This window comes from Pongo pygmaeus, chromosome 14 (genome assembly GCF_028885625.2).
Source record: "Pongo pygmaeus isolate AG05252 chromosome 14, NHGRI_mPonPyg2-v2.0_pri, whole genome shotgun sequence".
Taxonomy (NCBI): Eukaryota; Metazoa; Chordata; class Mammalia; order Primates; family Hominidae; genus Pongo; species Pongo pygmaeus.
This window is the reverse complement of record NC_072387.2, coordinates 41,781,503-41,809,454: the sequence shown is the minus strand read 5'-3', so window position 1 is coordinate 41,809,454 and position 27,952 is coordinate 41,781,503. Positions and strand designations below refer to the sequence as shown.

The 27,952-nt window shown below is 40.9% G+C and overlaps 1 protein-coding gene and 1 long non-coding RNA gene across 7 annotated transcripts in view; one reads left to right on the top strand and one right to left on the bottom strand.

Moving 5' to 3' along the window:
- Nucleotides 1-27,952, top strand: part of STARD13 (StAR related lipid transfer domain containing 13) — a 251,711-nt gene that overhangs the window by 68,783 nt on the left and 154,976 nt on the right. The gene's annotated exons all lie outside the window — the stretch shown is intronic.
- On the bottom strand, nucleotides 32-10,058 carry LOC129011237 (uncharacterized). Of its 4 annotated transcripts, XR_010123537.1 has the most exons (7): nucleotides 9,868-10,044; nucleotides 5,602-5,765; nucleotides 3,747-4,003; nucleotides 1,791-1,986; nucleotides 1,360-1,550; nucleotides 869-1,029; nucleotides 32-423 (listed from the first exon to the last, which is right to left on the bottom strand). It is a non-coding gene; the product is annotated as an uncharacterized LOC129011237 (long non-coding RNA). The 4 variants fall into 4 exon arrangements; XR_008493284.2 differs by lacking the exons at nucleotides 32-423; nucleotides 869-1,029; nucleotides 1,360-1,550 and having other exon boundaries at nucleotides 1,709-1,986; nucleotides 9,889-10,044; XR_008493285.2 differs by lacking the exons at nucleotides 32-423; nucleotides 869-1,029; nucleotides 1,360-1,550 and having other exon boundaries at nucleotides 1,712-1,986.

The window sequence follows — 27,952 nt, the reverse complement described above, 5'->3', positions numbered from 1 at the left end:
CACCATGTTTAAAGTTGCACACACACACACACACACACACACACATATTTGGAAAACCCAAATGTAAGTTGAAACATAAATGTGATTACTTGCTTTGTGAAAGAACTTATCACACTATTACACTTTTTATTTTATTTTAAATGCTTAGAAAACAGCATAATCCGGATTGCAGTCAAGTCCGCTGAAGTAGGATAAGGAGACAGGCATCCAGGTTCTGTATAGATGTTCCTTCGCTCCTTTACAGCGTCGAGTTCCAGAGCTTCACTGGACCTTTGGTTTTCGATGAGAAAATGAAGTGGATGGACTATGATTGCTCAAGTTTATTCTGTGTCTCATGTTCTGGAATTCTCTCTGTGGTTAAGTCAGCAACTCTTTGAACAGGATTGTAGAAAGCAGGGGAACATAAACCTAACATACTAGAACCTAAAAATGCAACAGAGCGGCTTTATTATGTGGAATATATCAGTGGCTTACAATTGTTCTACAGTTTCTCAAGGAAATGGTAAAGTGGAAATTAGGTTTTTGTTCTACCTCCGCGACTAATTTATTGTGTGATCTGAGAGAAGTCACAACTTCTCTAGACCTTTTTCTCTTCTTCCATTAAATAAAGGGTTTGGATTAAAGAATCTCTGAAGTCCCCATCATCTCTACATTCTAGGATTCTGCAATCGCAGGTATTACCTTAAGACAAAGGCAATGCATATTTACATTTTTCTTATTATGTCATTCAGCATATACCTGGACATGCTTCCTTGAAACCTGTGTAATGCTTTCATTAATGTCAATGTAATAGGAATGTTAGGAAGTTCAGTCTGGTGGACTATTTAAATGTCAGTATAACTATAATTATACAGAAACTTGTAAACACCTTTCTTTCTCCAAAATCCAGACCTGTAAAGTGGAATTGTCTTGATGCCTGACCTATAGCAAGGATTGCAGGGACTGAAGGAAGTCCGTGTGTGTGCCTCTTACCTCACAATACAACCTCTTTCTTTTCTTGATAGAAAATGTGGAATGTAGAAAGTTTCACTACCGAGAAAGTAGTGAAAGTTAGACTGTCATTTGAGTTGCCATTCTATCTGAGGCTATTTTTAAGTAGATATGGCAACTGATTTGAACTCAACTAGAGTGGGATATACTGCCTTTTAAAAATTTCCCCAGAGAATGCCAGTGGGCATGAGTGATGTATTCCCCCTCATTACTATGTCAAAAGGCATCCTGGGAATTTGCCCAACCTAAGTGGTGAACATGGCCGATCCCCATGGCCCATACCCCCAGCAACTGGGTAATGTCAGGCTAAATTAAACAATCATTTGTTCTTTTGGAATTGCCCTTTCTCTATGTTTAGTACTTTCTTACCCGACTACTTTCAAACCTGGAGGGTGAATGCACTGCCAGAAAGACAGATGGAACACAGGAAGCAGGCTGAGAATGCATCAGTCATGTATTGCTCAAGTTCTGTCTGTTTTTTTTTAAAGAGTGGCAACTGTCATAAATTCACATTTCATGAATCAGAGCCTCTTTCTACTCAGTGCTGGTGTTTGGAGGGCCTGTACAGAAAGGATACTGTTTAACCAAAATTACAGGAAAATCTGCCAAGTGAATTAAATTAACTAACTTTGAATAACATTTTAAAAATTACTACATAGTAAAACTAAAAGAAGTCAAGAAATGAGTATTGGGAGGAAATTAACAAAAGGACAATGTGCTTGTAAACATATAAAACTTGAGAGTTTAATTTTAACCAAATTGTAGGTTCAATAGCTACACATCATTGATTTATAACTCACACATTGGCCAGGGTGGCCAATCCATTGGAGTTGCCTGGAGCAGCACATGACACAGTAGCACAGGGTGTACAGAGATGGGTATTTGCCTTGTGCCTTCTTCTGTGCCAGTCATCCAGGAGTTACTCTGTTGGCAGAATGTTGAAACTTCTGTTGTTCAGATGCAGGCAGTTGCCAAATTTGGATTCTGTAACTTTAGCTTAAGTAAATAAAGATTCATTTTTTTAAATGTCTTTCCCTCTCCCACCTTCCCCAATCATCAGTACATTAGTTCTTAGCAAATTTTGGACAATGGTCAACTCTTACAATGCAAAATTCCTCATTTCATTAGCAAATTTATCATGGACACAGAAACACAAGTTAGAAAAAACAGTCACTACTAGTGGTCTTAACAGTATCAATTGATGACCCAAAACAGATTTAAAAAGAGAACAAATGGTAAGTGGGTTTTGGCAAAACTCTTATATAAAGGGACATAAATAGATGGAGATTTAGTGGAGACATGTCATTAACAAGAAAACACACTTTGTCTGTGTTTCATTAGCTATGACAACAGGGTAGTGAGGCGATCAAGAAGACTTAAGAAGATAGGAGAACCTGACCATGAATTGCACACCAGATATTTGAATGAACTAAAGACCACATAAAAAATATTTGCTGTCTCCCTTGGAGCAATTGAAATATGATTTTGGTATGGAGAAAGATACTATATATTAATTTACATTCCACCTCATTACCTAGAGGATTTGAGGTCATTTATAGAATATATAACTAAAGATTGCAAAAAGATAAATCTGATGAAAAGAGAAATGTTGGCCAATTAATGAGATAAAACTAGGAAGATATATTATATGGAAATATAAAATGTAAGGCCTTGAATAATTATAAAAAATGGGCTGCAAATTTGGTTTGAGCTTCCCTGATCTAAGCAAAGAGGAAAACACAACCAAGGGAAGGTTTTCCCTGTTCTTAAGGTAAGAACTTACCAGCCAAGCTTTTCCTGGGACTTGCTCTTTGGGAGAATTTTCTCCCAAGAACTTGACCTACGAGAGGAATTTCTCATACAAATCTCATAAAGGGAATACTGCAAGCTATAGTGAATGGTGCCTTCAACCATGCCTGCTGTGAATTCAGTAGTGAGTCTCATTTCTTGTAACATCCTGCAGTGGAAGTGGGGGCGTCACAATAAATTATAGTCCAGTAGAAATATTTGGGTGTTGGTGGGTGGGTAGGTAAAAACAAGAGGTCAGGTATGCAGTCTTCAGATTCTCTGTCTTAACCTAGAAATAGCATGGAGATTATCCACAGGCAATTTCTGTAAGTCTGCTTTACCGAACACTAGGCCCATTAGACAGATATTCAAGGGAGAAAACATTTCTGTGGTTAAGTCATTTTTGGAAATGCTACATTCCCTTTCCCTTGGAAATTCAGACTTATGAAAGGCTCAGGAAAATCTTGCACAAAGTAGTTTAACTGTGTTTAAACTGGTATATTTCATCTTGAAACCACTTTTCACAGGATACTGGGAAGTCACATATTGCAAAACCAGCTTTCCCTGGGGAACACATTTTGGAAATGCTGATCTAGGAGAGTATGTGGCCTACGCTTCCTTTAGATAATTCTCACTGAATATACTTCTTGCATAGATTTGGCAGTAGATACTTTGAAGTTGTGTTTTGGAGAGTAACATTGCAAGTATTCTATGTTTTCCAAAAAGGCCAGCCACAAATATTTCAAAAGTCAACTGAGTAAAGGCCAGATGACCATCTTTTTATGAAAATTAACAACCACACACAGATTCTATCTTGGGTAGGCAGAACAGAAAGCTGAGTCGGTATGTGGGTGGAGTTAATAATTATAACATCAAGAATACAACCATTCCTCAAATAACTCTACAAGATAGGTACTGTTGAGCCAGAAGGAAGAAATTATTGCCTTCTAGCTCTGGCTTTGTCTTACCACAATGTAGTTGAAGTCCTGGGTGAGGTCCAAATGGTTCTAACATTAATGTAGCTAATTCAGGATATTCCATTACTGCTGGGAAGTGGAGTCACTGCCCCACAGGAAAGAAGCAAGAAACTCTTCAGAAGTCTCGGATTCTCCTTTGCCGTAGGTGACATGGGATATGGACTCACTGAAGCTCAGGCATTGATGGGTGGCTCCGAGAATTTCCGAATTCATGGTCCAAAAATATCTTTGGTTATATAAAAGCTCTCCTAGTATGACAGAAAGAAGTGAATGAAGTAAAATTATGTAGATAATTCCAATTAGTAAAATCTGCTTGCTTTAGTTATGGAGACAACTTATCAATTTCCAGGAAGTCTACAAATATATTCTTCAGATGTTTTTCCTCCTGCTGGCAAAGAGATACACATTAGCATTCACATTATGAATGAAGCTTCTGGAGAGAAATCACACAACATCCAAAAGCTCCAACAAGAATGCATAGGGAATTACCATACTGCCTAGCCCAAGCCACCACACTGTGAAGTCACACAAGACCATGGTGGTTATTCTGGACTGGTGCAGTCTAGGGCAGCACTGAGTACCATGAAAATTTATATACTACTGTTTGAAAAGACATGAATTCTCTCTCTCTTTTTTTTTTTTTTTTCAGAAGCTTAGGATCTAAAATAATCTAAATGGAGAACTTGGAAAATAACTTCAAAATTACAGAAAATGCTAATGCTGTTAGCAAAAGAAAATCAATAGAAATAGATCTACAGTGTCTGGCTAGACTGTCAAATGATTTTCCTCACACAGCATAGGAATCCTGAGAATTTTAAAGGTCTGACAGAGGCAGAGGTGACTAAAATACAAATGATTTGTGTTGCTTTGCCTCCTAACAGTTGGATAAAACACAAGGGTGAAGCAATGCAGAGAGATTGGAAAGGAACTTGGCAGTCACCAAGTACCTAATTTACATGTCAGGATTTTGAGCTGAAGTAGGCATTCTCTTCCTGCATTCCAACTCTCCCCTTCCTGCTTAATTCTGAAAATCATACATATGGATGGCAGGAACCTTTGATTAGTATTCAATCTCTATGAGTGAACAGTAGCATTTCATATACATTTATATTCACCAAACGACACACTGGATACAAAAAGTACGTATAGTCATAAAATCACGCTTTCCTCTGAGAGTTTATACTACCCTGAAATTATGTATAATAGGTAAAATTATTATAAGAAATAAGAATGATTCACAAATCCTGCGGTAATGATATTCCAACCATTCTCACTCAGATAGACTGGAGTTCTTGTTTGAGAAAATTAAAGAATCTTCTCCAGATGCTTTGAGGGACACAACACATTTCCCACCACATGCATTTCTCAAAATAGAGTGCGAAATCCATCGCAAGGCCTTTACTGTCTGGACTTCTGTAAACCCATGCGTTATGTTTAACAGGTTCTTAATCATCAAACCACCTTCATTTTTACCATTGGTCTCTTGCAGATGGGAAAGTCTACTGACCTCCTTCCCTGAAAATTTGGATCCTCATATTAGCATTCCATTCCACTTGCTGTACTTTTAGGTGGAAGGTCTAAGGCAGACAAAGCTGCTTAAATATTTTTATCACTGACTTCCTAGAAGAAGGAGGAAAAAATCTTGGCAAGAAGAAGGGAAATCAGTCTTGCAGAATATCTTGAAGAAGCCTGCGAAGGAATTCCACTGACTGTGTTCATTATCTATTGGTCCCAATACTGAGTGGAATTTTTATGTGTTATCACTGGCCAGGGTGGCCAAACCATTGGAGTTGCCTGGAGCAGCACATGACACAGTAGCACAGGGTGTACAGAGATGGGTATTTACCTTGTGCCTTCTTCTGTGCCAGTCTCCCAGGAGTTACTCTGTTGGCAGAATGTTGAAACTTCTGTTGTTCTTAGGAGCAAATAATTGAAACATGTTGGTTTAATTTCAAGACACCTTTTCTTCTCTTTTTCAAATAGCCCTGTGATTACAGATAGGCTTGATTCCTGTGGAATCAAGAATGTCTTAGGGATGTTGTCCATCAACCCAAACTCCAAACTTTCTATAACTCTAATTTAGAGCACTTTCAGGGCTTTGGAGTCATGTACACTTGAATTTGAACTCTAGCTCTACGTCATCCCCATAGAGTGACCTTGGATGAGTAACTTAATGTTTCTTAGCTTTTGTTCCCCTGTGGGTAAAATGGCATTAAAAGAGCAACAGTCTCAGAGTTATTGCAAGGATTAAATGAGAGACTATAATTAAACACAGATCACAGTGTCTGGCACATACTAAGTGCTCAATTTAAGACAAAATGATTATTAAACATCCATGTACATATGACCCTTCAAACTGCTGCATCATCAACTGAAGAGTAAATTATGTTTGAGTAAGTTACACACTTTGTATCATGTTTCCTATGGCAGACATACATAATGCCACATTTTTGGTGTGTGTCCTCATGTCTTCCAGAAAATTTGAAACAAAAGAGGTTTTTTTTCTTAAACTGTAATGAAAACCATTGCCTTTTCCAATTGTGGTTTCCTGTGGACACCAGTTGCTCTCTCTCAAGTTGCCCTGAACTGGCCTGAAATACGGAGTTTAGGCCAGGCTTCAAGTCTTGTAGATAAATAGTAAAGCCTGTTGAACTTTACCTTGTAGCAGTGAAAGAGACTGTTCTTGGCAGGAAGTGTTCCTAGCTCTCGGAATCACTTGGTGGTAAATGCTAAACTGAGAGGGCAGGAGTGCTGGAGGAAAGGGGCTGTGCTTCACATTAAACTGAAGGGCTGGGAGGTTCTTGGTGGGGGTAAGGGGGTGGGAATGAAGTCTGAGGCAAGCATCATTAATTGGTAATAGATGGAACATTTGGGTTTAAAACTGTATTCCTTAGAACCCAAATATCCGTTTAACAGCCATCTTTTCAAAGCAATCCAATGTCTATTTTTGATCCTCCAGTGATGGCAGCAGGAGGCCAACAAACCCAGGTTGGGGTGATCTTAGATAAGTCACCTAAGTCTTCTGGATCTACATTTTCTCTTCTATCATGTGAGGGGTGAACGGATCAATCTGTGACTGAGGTTCTGGAAAGCCAATTTGCACAAAGGCTGGTGCTACATTCGTCATGGAAAACAACTTAAAAATTACAAAACATGGTAATGCTTTGAATGACTGTCTTAGTTTGCTGGGGCTGCAGTAATAAAGTACCAGAGACTGGGTGACTTAATCCCAAAAATGTGTTTCACAGTTCTGGAGGTTGGAAGTTGAGAACAAGGTGCCAGCAGGGTTGGTTCCTTTGGAGGCCCCTCTCCTGGGCTTGCTGACAGCTGCCTTCTTGCTATCTTCCTCTGGTCTTCCTTCTGTGTGTGTCTATGTCTTAATCTCCTCTTGTAAAGACACCAGTTGTATTGGATTGGGGCCCATCCATATGATCTACTTTTATCTTAATGACCTTTTTAAGGGCCCTATCTTCAAATATACTCACACTCTAAGGTATTGGGAGCAAGGACTTCAACACATGAATTTGAGGAGATGCAATTCAGCCCCCATTACATGAAACAAATATTTATTTCCCAATTTTATTTGTTACATCAAAAAAAAAAAATAAGACAGACTGATTTTTATGATATGCCTCTGCTTACCAGCATTGTGCTGATTGCTTCCATGTTTTTATCTTATTCAATACTCAACAGCCCTCCCTTGAAGGAGGGATTAGTATCTACCTGTTTTCAGCATAGGATACTGAGAAAACATTCATCACAAGCTGAAAGAAAATGAATGAAAGAATAAGAGTATATATTTTAAAAAATTTCAACTCCTCTCTCAAATTCTTGTGATTTTTCTAAACTGAGGTTAACTTTGAGATTTTTGTTAATTTTGTAAACCTTTCCAGTTTTACATGTCTTTGTGGAGAGAAACAGAAAAAAAGTGCTGTACAATGCATGTAAATTTTCTAATGCCCACTTGACAACTTAAAAACTAAGCTCTCGTACTAATTCAAATGAATTATTTAAGAAACTTTAATTGCCCATTTCCTCTAAGGATTTCATTCCTTTTGATTGAGGAATATTCTTCATATTTGTTGAATCCCTCAGCTATGAAAGACTGCCTACAAATCTGATCACTATCAATTTGTTGAAATTTATTCTTAGAGTTTAATGGACTAAAATCTTAACAATTAAACCTTGTGGATTCTTTTGCTTTATTGATTTTATGGAATATCTATACTCTTAAGTCCCCCTCTATTTAGAAATTCCTCCAGAAAGAATAGAAACATCCTTTAGTACAGTCTTATACATCATAAGTTACATGTTAATCTTGAGCCTTGCAAAAACCTTGCTTTGTAGGATAAAATATCGGCTGTCTGCATATGGTAACTTGGAAACCCTGAAAAAACGATTGTCATATTAATTCCTTCACTGGTGTAGTGCATGACGCTTTGTGGAGCAATTCCCCATGATTGTCATTTTGAAGACAGGTGTCCAATGAAATTATAGTCTTGTATTAGGAATCTGTCCTCTGAAATCTTTCAGAGAACTGAAAAATGCATAGACAAGTTTTCCTACTTTGACATGTTTCTGATTTCATTTTCCTGAATCATTCCTTTGGAATTGAGTTTTGTTGTATGGAAAAACACATTTGTCCAAGAGGGCACTATCAATAAGTGGAGACTGACTTTATATAATAAGGAAACTTGGCGGCAGCTGCAATTGTAAAACATTAACCGGTAAAAGAGAGATTGTTTCAGAGTCCAGTTTTCCCTCCTCCCCAACCCCCATTTGGAGTAAAATTACTTCCTCACCTCCCAATTGATAATTGCATTTCTGCCAAAGCCATTATATTTCTGTTGGTTTCCCATGAGTTTCTTCTGTCACTTTTGCCTCCTTCTCTGTCTTTGGTTACCTTAGCAGAGCTGGCCCTGGACACTGTAGCTTCCATTCTGTGAGGTTTATTGCTTTGTTCGATAATGCCAGGAATGACGTTGAGTTGAGACAAGTTCTTTTCAGATCATTAACTGTCAGTCACCTTTCCTTCAGGCTGCTTGAGTCTGTGCAGCTGCACCCAGAGGCCCAGGCAAGCCACGCCTCTGGCTACCGGAGAATATTTCCACTGAATCACCCATGAAAAGACTCAGGGTTTGTCATGGATAGGCAGGTTGTCAGCAGAGTTTATTAACCTTTAAGATGTACTTAGATGAAATATTTGGGTCTGGATTGGTCATTTGACTTTTATATTTCTCACCACAATATTGAGCCTTTGAAATGTTTACATTTTAAAAAGTAGTAACAATATACTTATGCAGGTTGAGTAACCCTAATCAGAAAATTCAAAGTCTGAAACGCTTCAGAATCTGAAACTTCTTGAGCACTGACATGACACTCAAAGGAAATGCCCATTGGAGTATTTTGGATTTCGGATTTGGGGATTAAGGATGCTTAACTGGTATAATGCAAATATTCCAAAATTTTTAGACATCTCAAATCCGAAGCACTTCTGGTGCCAAGCATTTCAGATAAGGGTTACTAAACCTGTAGCTACTTTTGTTGAGGACCCACTATGATGTACCAAGAACTATTTTCGGCACAACCTATATTATTATTTTATTTAATTTTCATAAAGACCTGAGAGTTAAGTTTACTCATCTGGGAAATAAACATAGTAAGACCTAACAGATGAGTAAACAAATTCTCCAGGAGTTAAATAAACTTTCCCAAAGTCACACAGCGAGTGGGAGGTAGAACAGGGCTTTGAACTCAAGTCTGGACGATCTGGGAGCCCACATTATTCTTGACTGTGCAACCCTGTCATCTTCATAATTATAGGTAGGCGTGTTTACTTGGAACCAAGAAGTTTTTTTTGTATTTGTATGTTTTATGCTTTTTTTCCCATCATGATAGACCTGGTTTGTTCTCCCTTCCTCACCAACCCCTCATGTTGCTGGAGGACCTCATTGTGCCACCAGCAGCAAAGCCGCGTGCCCATCCTATACTAACTACCCTTCCACTCCCCTCTTGAGGGCTGGCTGCTGTTTATCAAGAACTCTGCTTCCAAAGTAAATGTCCAAGGCATCAGGATTCCCAAGGGCAGGATCCAGCATGGTGCCTAACCTACCTGAGGTTCCTAAGTTCCTACCTAAGGAATAGGCGTCACAGAAAGTATGGAGTCTTCTACCCGCAACCTTCTTTCTCTACTTCCAGCCCTTCAAAATGTTGCCCTTCTTCCTAGAAAGTGCTGGGGTGGGATGCCCATTCTCCCCCAGGTTTTCCCGGGGCTCCTGGGGCCCACAGAGCTCAGGGCCTCTTGTGACTTCACAGTGGACCTTTTCTGACACTAGGGAGTACAAGGAGTGAGGTGGGAATTGGGTAAGACCTGTGTTGTTCTCTAGACAGTGGATCTGGAACTCAGCCATCCTCTAGTGCAAGAAAAGTGTGTATTAAAGGAGGGTCCACATTTTCAGAGAGAAGTCTTGGGTGGAGACTTTTTTCTTCCAGATTTTACAATTCTGTCCTCAGTCATAGCTAAGGCCCGTAGACCAGAATAGTTACAGTTGTACTCTGCACTTGTAGCTAGTGAACAGTAGCCAGTCAGAAAAAACTATCAATGTTCTGCCAACTTCTGGTGTTTGTGAAATTTGGCCAGAAGCAAAACAGGATCAAAAATAATAAACAGACCTCCTCCCTGACTTCTTGACTGCTATTTACATAAAGAGATTGATGAACTGACTGTGCTTGTGGGAGTGTGCAGGGGAGGGAGTTTTTAAGGAGAAAAGGTTAATTTTGGGGTCCTTGGTTGCATGTGATTTGAGGTTTTCTTCCCTAATTGGGTTTCCAGAGACAACCTTTACTATAGATGGTGTTGCTTCTCCATTATAAGCAGCCTAAACTATGGATAAGACAACCTGACACATGGATTACATGCAGCTATAAAACTTCCACAGGGAAAGAAAATGAACCTTGAAAACAAAGGAATAGTATGAGCCTTAAGTAGAACACTTATGTTCCCAGTAGAGGGAGAGACCTAGTTTGTATGGCAAGCTTGGGAAATCTGGGTACAGGAGGCCTGGGTTCTCAAGCATGTTTGTCCTAACGTGGTAGTCATCGATATTTTTATTAACCTCTCATGCCTCAGTTTCTGAATCTATGAAATGGGAATAATATTAGCTCCTGCTATTCTGTAATATAATTGAGGAAAAAGTAATCAATGTGAAATCAATTCAAATGGAAGGCGTAGTGCTCAGTTCCGGAGTGCCTGAGGGATGCTGGCATCTGTTAGGGGTCACTAAACTTGCCTGCATACAGATGCCATATAAAGCCAGACCCAGCTCTTTGCTGTCCTCAGTTGCACCAAAATATAACCATATTTGCTTCTCCTCCTTGAATAATAATTCATATCACTCCTCAAGGATATGGGAATAATGTGCCACTCTGTGGTGTTTTGTTTTGTTTTGTTTTAGACTGAGTCTCACTCTGTTGCCCAGGCTAGAGTGCAATGGTGTGATCTCAGCTCACTGCAACCTCTGCCTCCCAGGTTCAAGCAATTCTCCTGCCTCAGCCTCCCAAGTAGCTGGGATTACAGGCACCTGCCACCATGCCCAGCTAATTTTTGTATTTTTAGTAGAGACGGGTTTTCACCAGATTGACCAGGCTGGTCTTGAACTCCTGATCTTAGATGATCCACCCACCTCGGCTTCCCAAAGTGCTGGGATTTCAGGCGTGAACCACTGTGTCTAGCCTTGTTTTGTTTTTATTCGGTTCACAAATGGGCAACATCTACTTGACTATTTCTCAGCTTCACTTTAAATCTTCTTTTTATACGTTTGATGCACTGTGAGCGAATATATATAATTAATTAGGGTCATTTCAAACTCTAGTTTTCCCTCTCATTTTTCTTTCTTCTCATTTTTCACCTTCATTCTGAGGTGTCAAGAATTATATTTTGTATTTTTACTCAGCTTATACATATTATTTCACCTTTAATAATTTCCCATCAGCAGGAGGAGAATAAAACCTTTTAAAGTGAAAGGTACTGTGTCATAGACTGAGGGACTCTGACAAGTCCAAGTGTCATAAGTCATAGCTTTCAAAGTTATGAATTTCCAAATGTCAATTGGGCTTACTGCCTAAGGCCATGATTTTGTGTGGGTGGCTATTCCTAGGCAGAAGAGCCTGGTGTGGGTGTCTAGCTGGAGGCTTCCAAGTACTTATTGTGGTCTTAGTGGGCTGTCTGACTCTGAAGAGACTTAGGGACCCCGATGTCACACCATCCACATTGTCTGATGAGAGATGCCTTGTGCTCCCCTGCCATCCTACCTAGCACAGCCTGAGCTGGAAGGTCTTAGGAAAGTAGGGTGAAAGTTGCTGGAAACACACACTGTATAAACATATTCCTTAATGTGTTTGAGTTTTGTTTGATAGTTTTGATATCAGTATTATTTTGTTTGCTTTAAATATTTGAGTACGCTGATGATGGTAGTTTTTAGGGAAAAGGGTAGTTACTAAGCTGATACTTATGTGAAAGTCTTCAAAAACTGGTAAACACCCTACCCATTTGGTCATTATTTGGAAAGTCTGGGTATCCTGACTTTTTTTTATCTCCTGAGTGGAGCTTGAGGGGAATGTGAATGAGGAAAGGAGGCGCTTATGTGGCAGAGGAGTACCCAGCTCATGGAACGGCTTGTCAAAATTTTTTGCTCCAACAAAAACTTAGACTCTACATTTACTTCTTCCTTACACAAGAAGGTAAGACTAACTTCTCGTGCCTCCAAACTTCCCGGCAGCCTTTGGTTTAACAGAACACATTTCTTGTTTATAGCTGGCTCTGCTCAGTGAACAACCACTTAAATAAATTACCATGTTTTGTGATTGATGCTAATAATCTGACGTGGAGTTATTAAGACTTCAGATCCTTGATTTATTAGAGAAAGAATCTTTCAGACGTTTCTTTTGTTTGGCTCTGAGAAGCCGTACATTTTCTGAAACTTGTAGAGGCCATGTTCATTGCTCAATGGCTTTGGCGTTAGCTGGACCTAGGTTCAAATCTTAGTTCCAGCACTGATGCGCTGTGTGACCTTGGGTAAGTTCCAGGAACTCTATAAGCCTATTTCCTCATCTAAAATGGGAATAATAATAATAGCAACATCTTCTGCCTGCAGTTGTTTTAAGAATGAAGTGTTCTCATGACTGCAAAGTGCTTATCACAGAGCCCAGCTCTTACTCAGGGCTCAATGTGTGTTACTTTAAAGGGAAAACAAAAAAGGATATTAACCATCAGCAACACGGCCAGTTCTGCTATGGATGAACTACTTATGGGGAAGATGAAAATACCCAAGCTTAGATAAATACATAAAGTGGAAGCTAAAGAACAGCCACAATCCTAGTGGATCTGAAATGAGTGTTTAAAGTATCCTCAGAGGAAGAAAAAGTATGACAAGGGCAGCTTAGAAACTGTGCAATTTTAGCAGGGAGTTTTCTGATCAAATGTATTTACCTTTGAAAGCAGATAGCTATTGAACTCTTGGTATGATAGATAATATGTTTTGTCCTTAAACAAATGAGACCAACCCCCAGAAGTCCAGTGTATGAACTTCATCTCTGGCATGAAGTTGACAGAAGCGTGTCTAACCTTTGGTAATGCCTACTCTTAATATTTCAAGTCCAACTTCCCAAAACGAAGCACAGAATCTTTCAGACATTTGCCTTAGCAGTACAGTTAACTGGGAACTAATAATACGTGGTCCCAACTCCTCTCATAAGATGTGGTAAGATAAGCCCAGAAGCAGCCTGGGGCAGCACCCTTCACCCCACCCTCTAGTTTGCAGCCTCCTCCACAGCTGAGAAGGAAAGAGACGACAGCCCAGCAGCAGAGACAACGTATCTTCCATGGCCAGAATCCCCTCGGCTTCTTGTCAAAAACAGCCTTTTAAGTCTTCTGATCTAACTACTTTTTGCCAAACTCAAAACATTGGATCTTGAATTTGTTGTAACACCACTGGCTTACAGAAAATGAAGTGCATTTATTGTCTTTCTATTTCTGTACGGGGGAACCTAGTCTTTCATTCACTCACTCGCTCACTCACAAGATTGTGTGTAAAATAGCTACTCTGTGTCAGGTGCTCTCAGGTCCTTGGGATATAACAATGCATTCAAATACAATCACACCAGAGTTTGATGGGCGGACCTTAAACAGGCTCTGAGGAATGTCATAGGTGCGGGGATGGACATCTGTGTAGGGAGAGTGGAGGCACAATGGAAGGTTTCAGTTCTCATGATAGCTGTTGGGTTGCTGTTGTTGTTGTTGTTGTTGTTTTAAGGTTTATTGTTCCATTGCTTCAGCTTCTATCCCTTTGTCAGAAAGTGTCCATGCCTGTCTTTACTGGGGGGTTGAGGGAGGATTTCTTATTAGCTGTCTGGGGAATCATGAGATTATGACTTCATCAGTTTTTGCCCTTTTATGTGTCTTCCTTTGAATTTGCATAGGTGGTCCAGTCTGGGAACATGGAACCCTCTCCCTTTTGTGAAAGTGTACTGTCCTTGAAAAACCAGGGCCCACCCTCTACAGAGAGTTTAGCTGTGTGCTGACACTGCTGCACTCGAGTTTGTGTTCCACCTGGAAGGATTACGATAAGATAGTGGTAAATTTCTCATGAATTCAACTTTAGTAACATAGCAGTAACTTATCACAAATATTTAAGAGAGACTACATTTCAGAAACAGAGACCACTTTTTCTGCATCAGCTCTTCTATTGGAGAACCTAGCCTAGTCAATATCTCAACAAATATTTGTTCAAAGCCGATTGTGTGCAAGATCTTTTCTGGGATTGCGTATGATGCAAAAATTATATAAAACATGATCACTGCCTTCAAGGAGATTATAAGTAAGTGCGATAAGACATATAAACTGTCATAAATATTGACAATTCAAGGGAGCGTATGGCTTAGTGACTGACAGGCTATCAAAACAGGCACTTAGAAGTATGTGTAGGCAACAGAGTGGTAAGGTAAAGAGGGGAGACCACTGGGCTTGAGCTGTGGGAAGAAGCTGTGTTTCCACCAGGCAAAATCGCAGAGAGTTGTCCTAAGCAGGGCAACAGAATGAGTGGAAAAGTATGACTTGAGCAATTAAGAATGTAGTCCAAATTCAGTGACATATGGGGGTTATAGGAAATACAGATGATAAGGTTGGCAAAAAAGTTTGAGGCCAGACTGCAGTGAGTTTGAAATTTATTTGATAGGTAATAGGGAGCTCCTGAGGGCTTTTAAGTAGAGCAGAAATAGGATAAAAAGAGCAGCCTAGAAAGATGAATAGATAAACATGGATTTGAAGTGGCCAGACTGAATGTAGAGAGGTAGTCATCGTGGTTGAGCATGTATTTTGTGCAGGCCCTGCCTAAACATGATCAATAATTATGTCATATAATCCTCAGAAGAGGAAGTACCATTGATGTTCCCATTTTAAAGATTAAGAAATGAAAACCCAGAGAGGTTAAAGTCACTTGTTCCAGTTAAACCCAAATAACTAGAGGAGCCAGGAAGTGAACCCAAGGCTGTCTACTGTTGTCTGTGTTCTGCCGCAGCTCCAGGCTTCTCCTTAGAGTGGTTGTTGCTTCTGCTGCTGTTGCAGTTACAGTGACTACTCAGAAAAATACCATGAGGGATGAGGATCTTAACTATGATGATAAAGAAATTATAAATACAAGAGATAGCTCCATAACTTTTCAGGATGGAAAATGTTTATATGCCTTATAAAATTTTTATGTTTACAATTCCTAATGTATCTCTTCACGTTCTCTCCCCACTCCCCATGATAAGAACCCATTAATTTGAATTTATTACTGTACCTTCTGCTTGAGATTTTTATTCTACTTCAAGACACCTCTTCAGTGATTTATGTCATCAGTAATTCTTACTCAGTAAAGTCTGGGTCACCTTACAACAGAAATTTCACTGGAACAATATACATATTCTTCCTGCTTTTGGCATGACTAAAAATGTATTGAAAAGGGATAAATACAATAAACTATGAACACTGAATGAATTTAATATGAGTGGTAAGGAGATTTGAATTTTAAACTTCTAACATTATAGTTAGCTTGAACTATTTCATATTTTATAATTCTTAGAGTAAAATTTGCCCAAATACAACATAATTTAGTGCCTGATTTTAGAAATGTGAATAAACCAAAACACTAGTTAAATTGGTACATGTTGTCTGAAATAGCTGTAAACCCCAAGATTAATTTGTAAAAAACTCAATAAACAAATGTCCCTATAGGACAACTGTTCATATTGTTTACACCAAATTCCTAAATGGTCTGTCAGCATCTTATCAAGAAGGAGATTTTCAAATGTGAACTCTTCCAGAAGTAAAGATGTTTAAATATTTAATGAAGTAGGAAATCACACATATTTGCCTCAGGCAGCTGCCCCACTGATACTGAATAAAAAATACTCATAGAGTATTTTATAAGAGCTATTAATACAGAGTTTAACTTCTCTACCTGAATTGTAGTTCAGATTCTGAATCTAGCTGCAGGTTAAATCCAAATTAAATGAGATGAGTAAGGAAGCTTCAGGAAACAGTTTGTGTGCTTCAAGGAGGAAGAAGCCACCTCGGAGAACTGGCTTACTCTGAAAATGGGCAAATGATCCTGAATGATCTCTGCGCTCATTAGCACCCCTGCACACATTCTACTATTCTCTCAGCACACTCTAGTCTCTTGACTCCTGTTTGGAAAGCAATGTTTCACCATTTCCCTCAAATCCAGGCCACTTTTATTTCTCTTCATCAAGACGGGTTGTCTCTAGGGGTCAAGATGGGCAGAGGTTATGTTGAGTCAGCAAAGACTCTTTACTTGGCAGGCCATGGTCACACCCATTCCCGTGACTTCCCCCAACATGCAAGAACTAGAGGTCACTGCCCAGCCTCTGAGTCAATGCCAGGTTGTTCTCTAGAATAGGCTGCTCCTGACCCAGTAACCAGCTCCAGAAGTTTCCAGGCTTCTCAAAGGAGCCTTCTTTGAAGGCTCCCGCTTAATGTGCTTGTCCCATATTTATATGTCAATGCAATTCTCTCTTTCCTGCTGATCAAGCCATTGTGTTCATGGGTGGCTTGGAAGAGGTCACAACCTCTGCAACTCTTCTATGTGTCAAGAAAGACCTCTAGACTCTGCTGATGAAATACGTGACCCTAATCACCTCTGCATGCCAATGGCAGACTCATTCCCTGGCTGTTTCTGACATTACCACCAGCTGAGCTAAACCAACAGGACCCGAGTTCCTCAGGGAGCACATTGTTTGGGCAATTAGTGGTTGAGCTCCATGGAAGTGTGTTCCATGACTGTTGCTATGTAACAAACTGCCCCAAACTTAGTGGTATTAAACAACCATGTTATTATGCTCATGGATTCTGTGGGTCAGGAGTTTGGAAAAGACACGGTGGAAATGGCTTGTCTCTGTTCTTTGATGACTGTGACATAGGCTGGCAAGACCTGCGGATTATGCCTGGCTCAGTGACTGGGCCCTGGGAACATCCAAAGCCTCGGGCACTTGCATGACTGGCAGTGGATGCTGCCTCTCAGTCAAGACCTCAGTGAGACTGGCAGCTGGTACATCTACATGTGTCCATGTGGTTGCCCAGGCTTCCTTCTTCCCCACATGGAGACTGCATCCCAAGAGTGAGCAAGGCAAGGTGTGTGACTTTTTATGATCTAGTCTTGGAAGTTGCCTCGTCACTTTTTCTGTATTCTATTAGTCAACATAGCCATAAAGGTCTGCTCAGGTTCAAGAAGGGCAGACCCATTATTCGATGGGAGGAGTGTCAAAGAATTTGCAGATATAAAAAAATATATGTTTGACACATTCAGTAATGCTGGGTTCCTGTCATTTTTTCTGGCATGTGGCTGGCACCTAACTGATTCATTTGACTGAATGCTCCAACTAGAATCATCACGCGATGTTCTTTTGTCCCCAACATGAAGAGAGTGCCCGGGTGACATTCCATGTATGCCAGCTGCATTGCACTAATTCTTTGGTTGTGACTGTGTGAATAGTTGCAGGCATCATTCTGTGCAGTTTCAAACACATTAGGCTCATTTAAGCCCCTACAAACCCCGTGAAACAGGAAAGAAGAACATACTCCTACTCCCTTCCCAAGATTAAAACAAAATCCAGAATCTGTAAGCAAGGCCAATTGGTACTCAGTTTTATCCCAAACCTGGTTTTCCACCAAAAGTTCTCTCATTTCATTTATAGCTGTTTACTTTGCTGCTCCTGAATCCTTGGGGGTAGAATGAAAGTTTCTGAGTGATGTTTTATTAAACATTTAAGGAGAGGGGGCTCCTTTACAGCAGAGGCTTGCAAGCAGGTACAATTTTGCCCTCCAGGGAACATTTGGTAATATCTGGAGATACTTTTGATGATCACAACTAGGGGGTGGGTGCTGCTGGCATCTAGTGGGCAGAGGCCAATGATGCTGCTGAACTTCCTGTAATGTACAGGATGCCCCCCCACACCAAAGAATTATGTGGCCCAAAATAGTGCCACTGTTGAGAAACGCTACTTTACAGGGGGTTTTATAATCCTTCTAATAAAACGAGGAAACTGGGGTTCAGAGAAACTGAGTGACTTGCTTAAGATTCTACGACTAGTAAGTGATGAGCCAGAATGTAGACTCTCATCTTGAGATCTTCGGTCTCATGTCTTTATTTCCTATGGTACTTGAGCTGGCCTTGCCACCTGCCTGTAGAGAGAGGACTTGGAGTGGGGAGTGGGTATTCTTGCTTTCCTGGAATTCTGGGCATCCACCACACCCATCTAATGAGCAGAAGTTACTGGGATGGACATTGTGCTCCTGCAGTTTTCTTTACTCATTAGGACCCAGGGGCAGGGCTTACATGAGCAGAGTGAAGATTTCGGTAAGTCCTGGGTGGGAACTGGACTCTAACCTCCCAGATTGAGACTTGTAAATAACAACTGAAAAACTAGAGCACAGGGTGTGTGTGTTGGGGGGGGAGGGGGGGGGTTCTGGGTGTGGTGTGGGACGGAAGTAAGATCTTATCCCACAACAATAAGCAAACAGCTAATTACTTGTAATTTTGGAGATAATCGTTTTCTCCTCCTGCAAACATGCCAAACAGGAAATTAATTTAAACCCCAGAAAGTTCGAATCATCTGCAGATTGTCAGGAAAGAAACACTCATTATCCCCTTAGAGCCCCCATCATATCTAACAGGCAGGCTGAAAAGTGCAGCTGCAGCACAGGGCTGCCACCTCTGTGTGAGGTCCCCCCACTCGCTGGTGGCTGGAGAGTAACAGGACGGAGCCTCTAGCAGAGCCAGGACCCACGCAGGCAGACAGGGCCCAGCTTCCCGTTGACACCTGATTCGTGCCACCTGATGCAGAATGTCTCACTGCGAGTCATCCTTGCTGATAGACCCATTCATCACTTTGAATTCCATGTCAGTGCAAGAGCTGGCTTCATTCGGCCTTGGATAAATGAGTCTTCAGGTAATAGATGACAGTTAAAATGTCAGGCAAATGTTATCTCCAGTGAAAGACTTGGCTGTGCCCGCTTAGTCTGTTTTGCTTCTCAGCTTAAGGCAGTCTCTCTTCACTTCTACAAGGGAGGATGAACACAATCCAGATTGTTCATTTAGATGAAGCATCTTCCTCCTCCTAACTTCTCACTGCTCGTGGGCCCAAGTTCACCAGGGAAAGCCTTCTAGGGTTGAGCAACAGAACAAAAGGAATGGGCTGCCCTGCCTTCCGAACCCAAGCAACCCGCACATACAGTGTTTTAACTGTTCTGGAAAGAATGAAGCATTCATAAGCCCTTCCATTTTCAAGAAAAAAATTTCCTGTGACATTTTAATCCCCTTTTGTGCTGGAGAATTTTTAGAGTTTTCTCCTGCCAGTCATCTCAAATGTTTTGTATCTTTCCCTTTTAGCTGAATTGCATATTATGAGCCATGACCCACAATAAAAAATAATGCCACTGTTATTGAATGAAAGTCTCGTTCTTTGGGTTATTCTGGGCTATGGGGTCAGCATATAAATGCTGACCTCTGAAAGTCCAAAGATGTTATCTAGTTGAGGCTTATGCCGGGAGAACAAAAATGAGCTGTGAGATGAAAATGACCACCTGGGATCTCCAATTTGGTTTATGTTTCTGTGAAATAGTTTCTATAAATGATATGAGTGGGTGCCACTGCATTTTCTCTAAAAGGAGAGTTGGCTTATTTCTGAGATCTCTTGTCTGTGTATGGAATTTTTGTAGATACTCTCTATCTCAATTGGGGTTCTCAGTCTCCCCACTATCGACCTTTGGGGGCCAGGTAATTGTTTTTTGTGGGGGCTGTCCTATGCGTTGTGGGATGCTAAGAGGCATCCATAGTTTTTACCTCTGGATACCAGAAGATATCCAACCCACAAGTTGTGAAAACCAAACATGTCTCCAGACATTGCCCTGTGTTCTCAGGGGAACAAAAATCCCTCCAAATGAGACCATTGATCTAGATAAAAATGAGGATCCCTAGATAGACAGAAGTGAATTCATTCCTTTGTTCAATCTTTTAACAAATGTCTCTTAAATGCCTTCTGTGTACCAGAGTCTTCTTTGAAGATTGTAAATTGAGAGATGACTAGATCATAGTTATTGCCCTATAGGGACTTTGAGAGAAGACAGGCATGAATCTAAATAATTACACCAGGAATGCCCTCTAATGAAGATGGGAAGGACGTGGCTTAGGAGTTCAGAGGAGGTGTTAACTCTTCTTGAAGTTATCAGATTTCCTGAAAATTCTGATTCTCCATTTATTCAGGAAGCACTTATGTTTTCAAGGGAAAAAAATCCTGCTTCTTAAGATATTACACTACAGAGAGTTTCAAAGTAAAACTTATGAATTCTTTTATGTAAATGTTTTGGTAAGGTAAATTTTGGTTTCAAATGTAGATAAAAGAAGTCCCAATATCTAGATATTAGTTGATGTACAAAACATATACATGAAAGGCTCTGAATGAATGGATTGGGTAATAGCGGTTCAAAGGGCTGAGTGAGCCCTGAGCTTGGACAGTGTCCAGGCTCTGTCTTAGGAAAGTGTCTGCCATGCTTTGAAGTCACAATTTTGAACCTTTGTTCACAGTAACAGACAAAAGTGGATGTTTACACTTCCTGGGGCTTCAGATTTGATGACCTCCCCCATAAAATGTGGAGGGCAGTAAGATGAAACAGAAATAGACCTGCCTCCACTGTTGAAGCAGCGTTGGCAATGGCTGCCCACTGTGAGCTGCAGCGAGCACAGCTCCCAGACCACCAGCTGGAAATCCACCCCTTTCTCTTTCATTGCAAATACGTGTGAAAGATGCTATGATAAGGTTTTGAATCTATGGCAAATGTATATTTGAAATCCTTTGTATGTTTTAACTATGTGGGAGGTACTGTGATGTAATTATGAAGAACACTAGCTGGAAAGTCAGAAAGACCTGGGTTAAAACCCAGACTCCACCAGGCCTAGATGTTTGACCATGGACCAGTTAACTAACCCCATGCTGCCTCAGGTTCTTTGTAGAAATTAGACTAATACTTCCCACCTCAAAGGATTGTTGTGAGGTAATTATAGGAGATATTTTAACTGTCTAATTTTTTTTTTTTTTTTTTTTTGGAGATGGAATCTCACTTTCTCACCCAGGCTGGAGTGCAGTGGCACGATCTCGGCTCACTGCAATCTCCACCTCCTGAGTTCAAGCAATTATCCTGCCTTAGCATCCTGAGTAGCAGGTCCCTCCCATGACATGTGGGAATTATAGGAGCTACAGTTCAAGATGAGATTTGGGTAGGGATAGAGCCAAGCCATATTAATATGGAAGGTCATCATTGCCTAGGAAGTGCCTGCATAAATAGATATAAGTCAAGCTTTTAATTGCTTTCAGTTCAGGTTAAATTTGGAATATTGGTAATGATTTTTAAACTCAAGCAAGCGTATTATCCCTTTTTGGCGATTTCCTAGGCCCAACTGAACCATAAACAGAGGATTCCTTTGCCCTTGATCTTTTGAGACCTAATAAGAATGCAAAAACCACTTTCAGTTCTCTCTTTGCATGACAACTATGTAGATGTGATGGAGTCTGGCAATGTCAAAAGAAAGGAAGCATCCTCTACCCAGGGTTGAGGTTGCATCAGATCATGGGAACTGACACCAAAGCCAGTGTGAAGTTTAAGAGTGGAGGCATTGCTGAGAGTCCCATTTTGAAGAGGTCCTTTTTATTCCTGTGCACATTCTTGCCCAATATCCTCCTTATTGCTATATGCTTCTCTATTAATTTTTAATTTCTACCAAAATCTCAGAAAGAGGATGCTGTCAGTCCCTATGAAAACAAGGACTGTAACCATCTCACCAGTTTGTTTCTCAAAAGATAATTTTCCTCATCCATTCCTGCATTTATTCATTCAACATTTATTCAGCAACTGTTAGATGCTGGGCAAGACAAGATGTGGGCCCCGCCCTCCAGGAGCTTCCATTCTAGTGGGGGCAGGGGAGGAAGGGAGGGAGGTAGAGAGGTAATGATAGTACAGGACAGAAGTACAAGGGTAGGCATTAGTGCAGGATCCAAGGGGAGCTCCAGAATCCATACTAAATGCTTAGGGAAGGCTTCCAAGATTAGGCAATGTTCCTGTTGACTTTTGAAAGAGACAGCCCAGCAAAGATAGAACAGAAAGATGTTGTTTTCCAACAGTATGGCACAACACTTGAAGAACAGAAAGACACTTATAGGAGAAAGATCTCATGTGCTGTAGTCAAGCACAGTGAGAGAGCATGGTCTGTTCTAGGAAGAGCAAATTAAGGAGAAACCTTGTTTTCTGTATGGAAGCAAAGGCCCAGATAGGTCACTGTGGCTCCAGAGTTGACCATGCATTGCAGAATTCCATCGCACTGATCCCAGTTATTCTTCTCCAAATCAGCCTGACCATAAAAGGGTTTGTGGCTCTATTTAGTCTTTGTGTAAGAAAAACTACACATAAAGATTTAATTGAAAATAATTGCAAGAATGGTTCTCAGAAATATTCCACTACTCTGCATTTAGAAATAGCCTGAAATGTTTTGTAATCCATCCGTGTGCCTTCCAGCTAGAGAGCGTGTAAACAATACACACTGAAAAGGCCATTCTTTTTTTTTTTTTTTTTCTTCCTAATCTCCAGCATTGACGATTGCATGGTGTCTTGTGTGTTTCTGGTCTTCATAACCATTAAACTATTTCTAAGTTGAATCGAAATCCAATTGAAACCTGTTCTTTTTTGCTCTTCTTCTATTGAGAACACAGAACAACTGCTCTCTAGCACATCTATTTTTTTAGGAAAATGGTTATGGAAGCATTCACTCCAATCACATAATATGGGTGGGCAATTGCTTGCTTTAACTATGCCAGATAAAAGATGACCCCCAATTCTCCATGGCAACCAGAATCATTGCCGATCAAGCCAGAGGAAGATGCTTTGTGTAAATTGTGTAGCTAGAAGGAGATTTGCAAATGAGGGGACTCTCACTGGCTTAACCCAAGAAACTGATAAAGGGGAGCTGTCCATTTAAAATGCATCAGAGCCTTATCACATTCATATAAAACAAAATGACTAAATGAAGCAGCTGGAAGATTATAGTGAGTTTTAATTATCTTTTAATAGCCAAAGGGCTCTTGCCAACACATGCTGATAACCTGTCACTTGTTATGTGTCATATAATCGCCATTTATGAGTCCCAGCTGTTACAAATTGAAAATATATTTACAGTGATGATCTTTTCTTGTTAAATGCAAATTCCCAGAAATGTTCAAACTGCAGGGTATCCTCACAGCTTTGTTTCTGTTACCCTCTTGTGTGGAATTGAAAAGTCTGGTAATAGTAAACAAATAATAATAACCAACCTCCGTCTTGTTCATAATTTATGACTCTCATTATGAGTATAATAATCCCAATTCTTAAAAAGTAAGGGTAAAATAATTCCTGAGGCTCGGAGATTATATTTCTGAAATTGCTTACAAATCCTTTTTTAATGATAATCCACATTTTTTTCAAATCTGCCTGCCGCCTTCTCCTCCTCTCCTTAGGTGTATCCATCTCAAATGTCTTTGGGCTCCAGGGCTCCAAGGAAGCTGCTGTGATGTCATTCATATTCCCTCTATATTCCCTAGATAGATAGGTAAAGATACAGGTATAGATATAGATTTACTTTTATATACCATCCTTGGCATTCAGTACATGCAGGATCAAATGAGAAAAAGTCTTGCAAAGTTGCTGACCCCTCCTACTTGTCTTCTTGCCTTGACTTCACTGGTATCTCATTTCTCTGCTTCTCTTGACTATTTTTACTGATGTCCTTGGTAGCAGCTCTTATTCCTCTGCCCAGCTCTGTGTTTCCCAAGATTTAGTTCCCATTCACGGTCTTATTAACAAATTTACATGGACAATTCCCAGATCTACATCTTCAGGTCAGACTTTGCACCTTTTTTCCAGTTCTATATGTCAAATGGCCTTAACTGAACATCTTTAATTATATAGTCATGATCACTTCCAATTAACGAGTTTAACAACTGAATATGTTAATGTCTGAAAACTTTTCCTGTTTTGGTTAGAGCTTCATTTGCTCTGCCTATCTTCTTGATAAGAAACTTAGTGTTATTTTGTAGCTTTTGTATCTGTATGTAGTGAGTCTGTAAGGACTACCTTTGAGATCTGGCATAAGGATTAAATTATTCTTTATTTCCACTGCAAACATTGTGGTTCAAATACAGAAACTTATCTATTTACTTTCAACTTTAAAAATTTAATATATAAACAAATTATACTTTATTGAAATCTTCATCAGTCCTGCTTATCACCTACAGATGGGGTTAGCAGCAATGAATCAACATTTTTGTTTCTGCCATCTTGTTTGTTAACATGCTTGTCTCGTTTAAGCTTGACTAGGAAGGGTTTCTGCAGTCATTTTGAACTGATTCTGGTTTGTTAAATGCAAAGCAGTAACCGTTCAGGATTTAAAAGCAGTTCAAAGTTCTATTAAGAAAAAAATACCCCTATGATTACCATGGAAACAAAAGCAGATGTTTCAAAAAAATTTTAAAGAGAAGAAAATGCGCTGCATTGTGGACTCGGGATGAATAGTTTGCTAGCTGCTGAACTGTCAATGTGCTGATGGGTTCTGAAGGAACAGGAGTAAATTACAGAACAAGTGAAAACTGTGGGGCCTGCTTTCCTGGTGATTATTTGCAAGAGGGGAGGAAGTGAGGCGGACACAATGGCAACACTGCTGACTGTAGGGCTGGAGGAGCAGCCTCTTAGCCACCAGGGCCAGCAGGAGCCCTCTCAGGAAGGCCGAGTAAGTGAGGGTGCAGGGAATGAAATGCACATCATTGACCCAGGATCATTTCTTAGTTCCCATGCCTGTAAAAATCTGCACATCTGAGTGGTCACAGCCCAGGGCTGGTGACAGGTTCAAAGCATGTTCAGAATTTGGGATGCCACGAAGCCAAATTTGAAAATTCACTTTGAAGATGAATCCTTTGTTATTGTTGAGTGTATACTTGGCTCCTTTAGTATTTCAGTAGGCTTAGTTAATGAACACATTTGGAAAGTGGTCAGATGAAGATAATCAACTTATGTAGGTATATTTATGCTTTTTATTTATACTTGATATAAAAATTGACCTGCATACATGTGCTCTTTCTTTAGTGCATATGAAGAGTCTTATACTACCTGTAGACCATCATGATGTGTGTCAGTTTGGGGAAACATGAGCAGAGGGGCCAGTAATTAGTGTTAGCTCCTCAACTCAGAGTAGATAGAACTCCTGGAGGTCTCTTCCCTGCACAGTTGCAAGCAAGGGTTTGTGTCTTTGCCATGAGCCGTCCCCTCCCTGCCCTGGAGGGACTGTGGCAGAAATGAAGTTAAGGATGGAAATCTCTTTATGCACAACTCTTGCTTTTTGGGGAGGAACAGGCATTTTGGGGCTCACTCTGTTTCAGTCTGATTTTTTTCTGTCTCTAGCAGCCTCAGTAGGTATGGCCTTTATGAGAAGAGAGGACTCATCTCTGTGAAAAAACTTAGCATCAAAGCACGCTGTACTATGAAAACCCTCCCTTCCCATTCACCACCACATCTACTAGGCTGGGGGAGGGTGGACAGGGGTATGGTTGATGGCAACAGGGTGTGCAGGCCCTGGAGGATGGAGTTTGGCCCAGTTGTGGGCATTTCTCTTTAGAGAGGGTGGTGCTGGATAAATATTTTTCTTAGCTTTGATAATAATAGTGAAAGTCCCTCTCAGCATCCTAAAGGTGAGGATTTATCCATCTGTTATCATAAGCCAAGAAGAGTCGTGACACTGGGTCCCTCTGAGTAGTATGAATGATACACACATCAGCTTACACATCTGTATGAGGCTTTCAACTTTGTTGTATTCAGTGAAACGGGAGAGTTCCCTGGTCCCCCTCGTAGGACGTGCAACAAGGGTGTGGCTCACCTGCTCGGTCTCTGAGACTGATCAAACCTCTGAGGGGAGGGGAAGCACACAGATGGACAGGTATAGGAGCCCAAGTGGGCATGTGTTACAGTGTGCCCTTTTAGCCCTGCTGTCCGCAGATGGTGTGAGTGTTATCCAGTTCAGTGGACCTTCTGCCTTTTCGCAAGGGCAGAGGGCCAGTGTGACAGCTTTCTGTATTCTGAGCTCTTGTCCAGCGTCCTGGAAGAATCAAGTCACACACAGACTTGAAGGATGAATGCAGGACTTTTATTGAGTGGTGGAGGTGGCTCTCAGTGAGATGGATGGGGAGCCAAAGAGGGGATGGAGTGGGAACATGATCTTCCCTTGAAGCCTGGCCATCCAGCAGCCAAACTCCTCTCTGACCACCCCCAGCCAAACTCATCTCGGCATTCAGACATCCCTCCTCTTCTCTCTTTCTCTGCCATGTCATTCCACAGTTCGTGTGCCTGTCTCCTCACCTACTCGTCTGCTTCTGGAGCCTGGGTTTCGGGATTTATATGGGTACAGGATAGGGGGGCATGGCAGGCCAAAAGGACGTGAAAACAGAAATGCTGTTCACACTTAAGGCTGTGGGTCTTCAGGCTTGATGGTAGGGCCTTTGTCGGAGAATCACCCCCTGGTATCCAATATTTCCCTGCCTCCTGTCCATATCAACAGAATACTTTCAAATGCTAGAATATAGGCAACAGCTATGAAGGGATTGAGAGACCTAAAACAATACTCAACAAATCAGCAATAATGACAACTCAGCACAGCGACACTGTCTCACAGCGCCTGTAAAGGTGCTCGCCTGTGTCACATGCACACGTTCTCTCTCCAACACTGTTAAGCCTGTTGTCCTGACTACCCCTTGGCATATCCACTCTGTTGAGGTGTACAAATTATCCTCTTTGCTGCTGACTTGACCTCATGCTGTGCCTCTGACCTCAGTCCGCTTTGCCACCCACTCCCCCATCAGCCTAGTGTCCTATCTGCTGGGGACCAACCAGCCCACTTTGTCTGAGATTCGATGGTTTCCAGAGACATCAGGCTTTCAGTGTTAAAATGAGGATCACTCCAGGTAAAGCGGGATGGCTGGTCACCCTGTGTGTGACAGACTGTGCATCCCAATAGTGCATATATTCAATTGCAGCGCTAATACATCTTACAATTTGATCACCAATTGACAGCACACCTGGACAGGGTGTTCCCCCACGGTCTGTGGCAGGCCTGTTGAAAAACCTTCATATATGTTTTGCTCATTGCTCATCAAATTTGTTTCCATTCAAGAGAGGCCTTTATTTTTATCCCATTCAGTCTAGGCATCATCTTTAGATCATACTATTTTGAAAGTTCAATTTCAGGCTTTGATGATATGCTTAAAAATCAGAGCCACACTTGACATAAATCGGTAGAATCAACCCCATACATTGAAGGGGGTCACCGTGGTCTCGGGGGCCACATGAAGCAGACACAGCTGTACAGCTGTCAGCAGAGGTGGCCGAGAAGGCATCCCTGCCCTCGTCACTGACCAGCAGCCTCAGCCTTCACAAGGAGGTCCCCCTCACCCAGCAGTGCTGCAGCTAGAGCCCAACAGCATGCTTAATCTTATAAATACATGCTGCGGCCCTTGTTGTAGGTGGAGCCTTCATTTAGTGCTCAACTTAAGTTCTGTATGGATAACTGTGTTCTTTG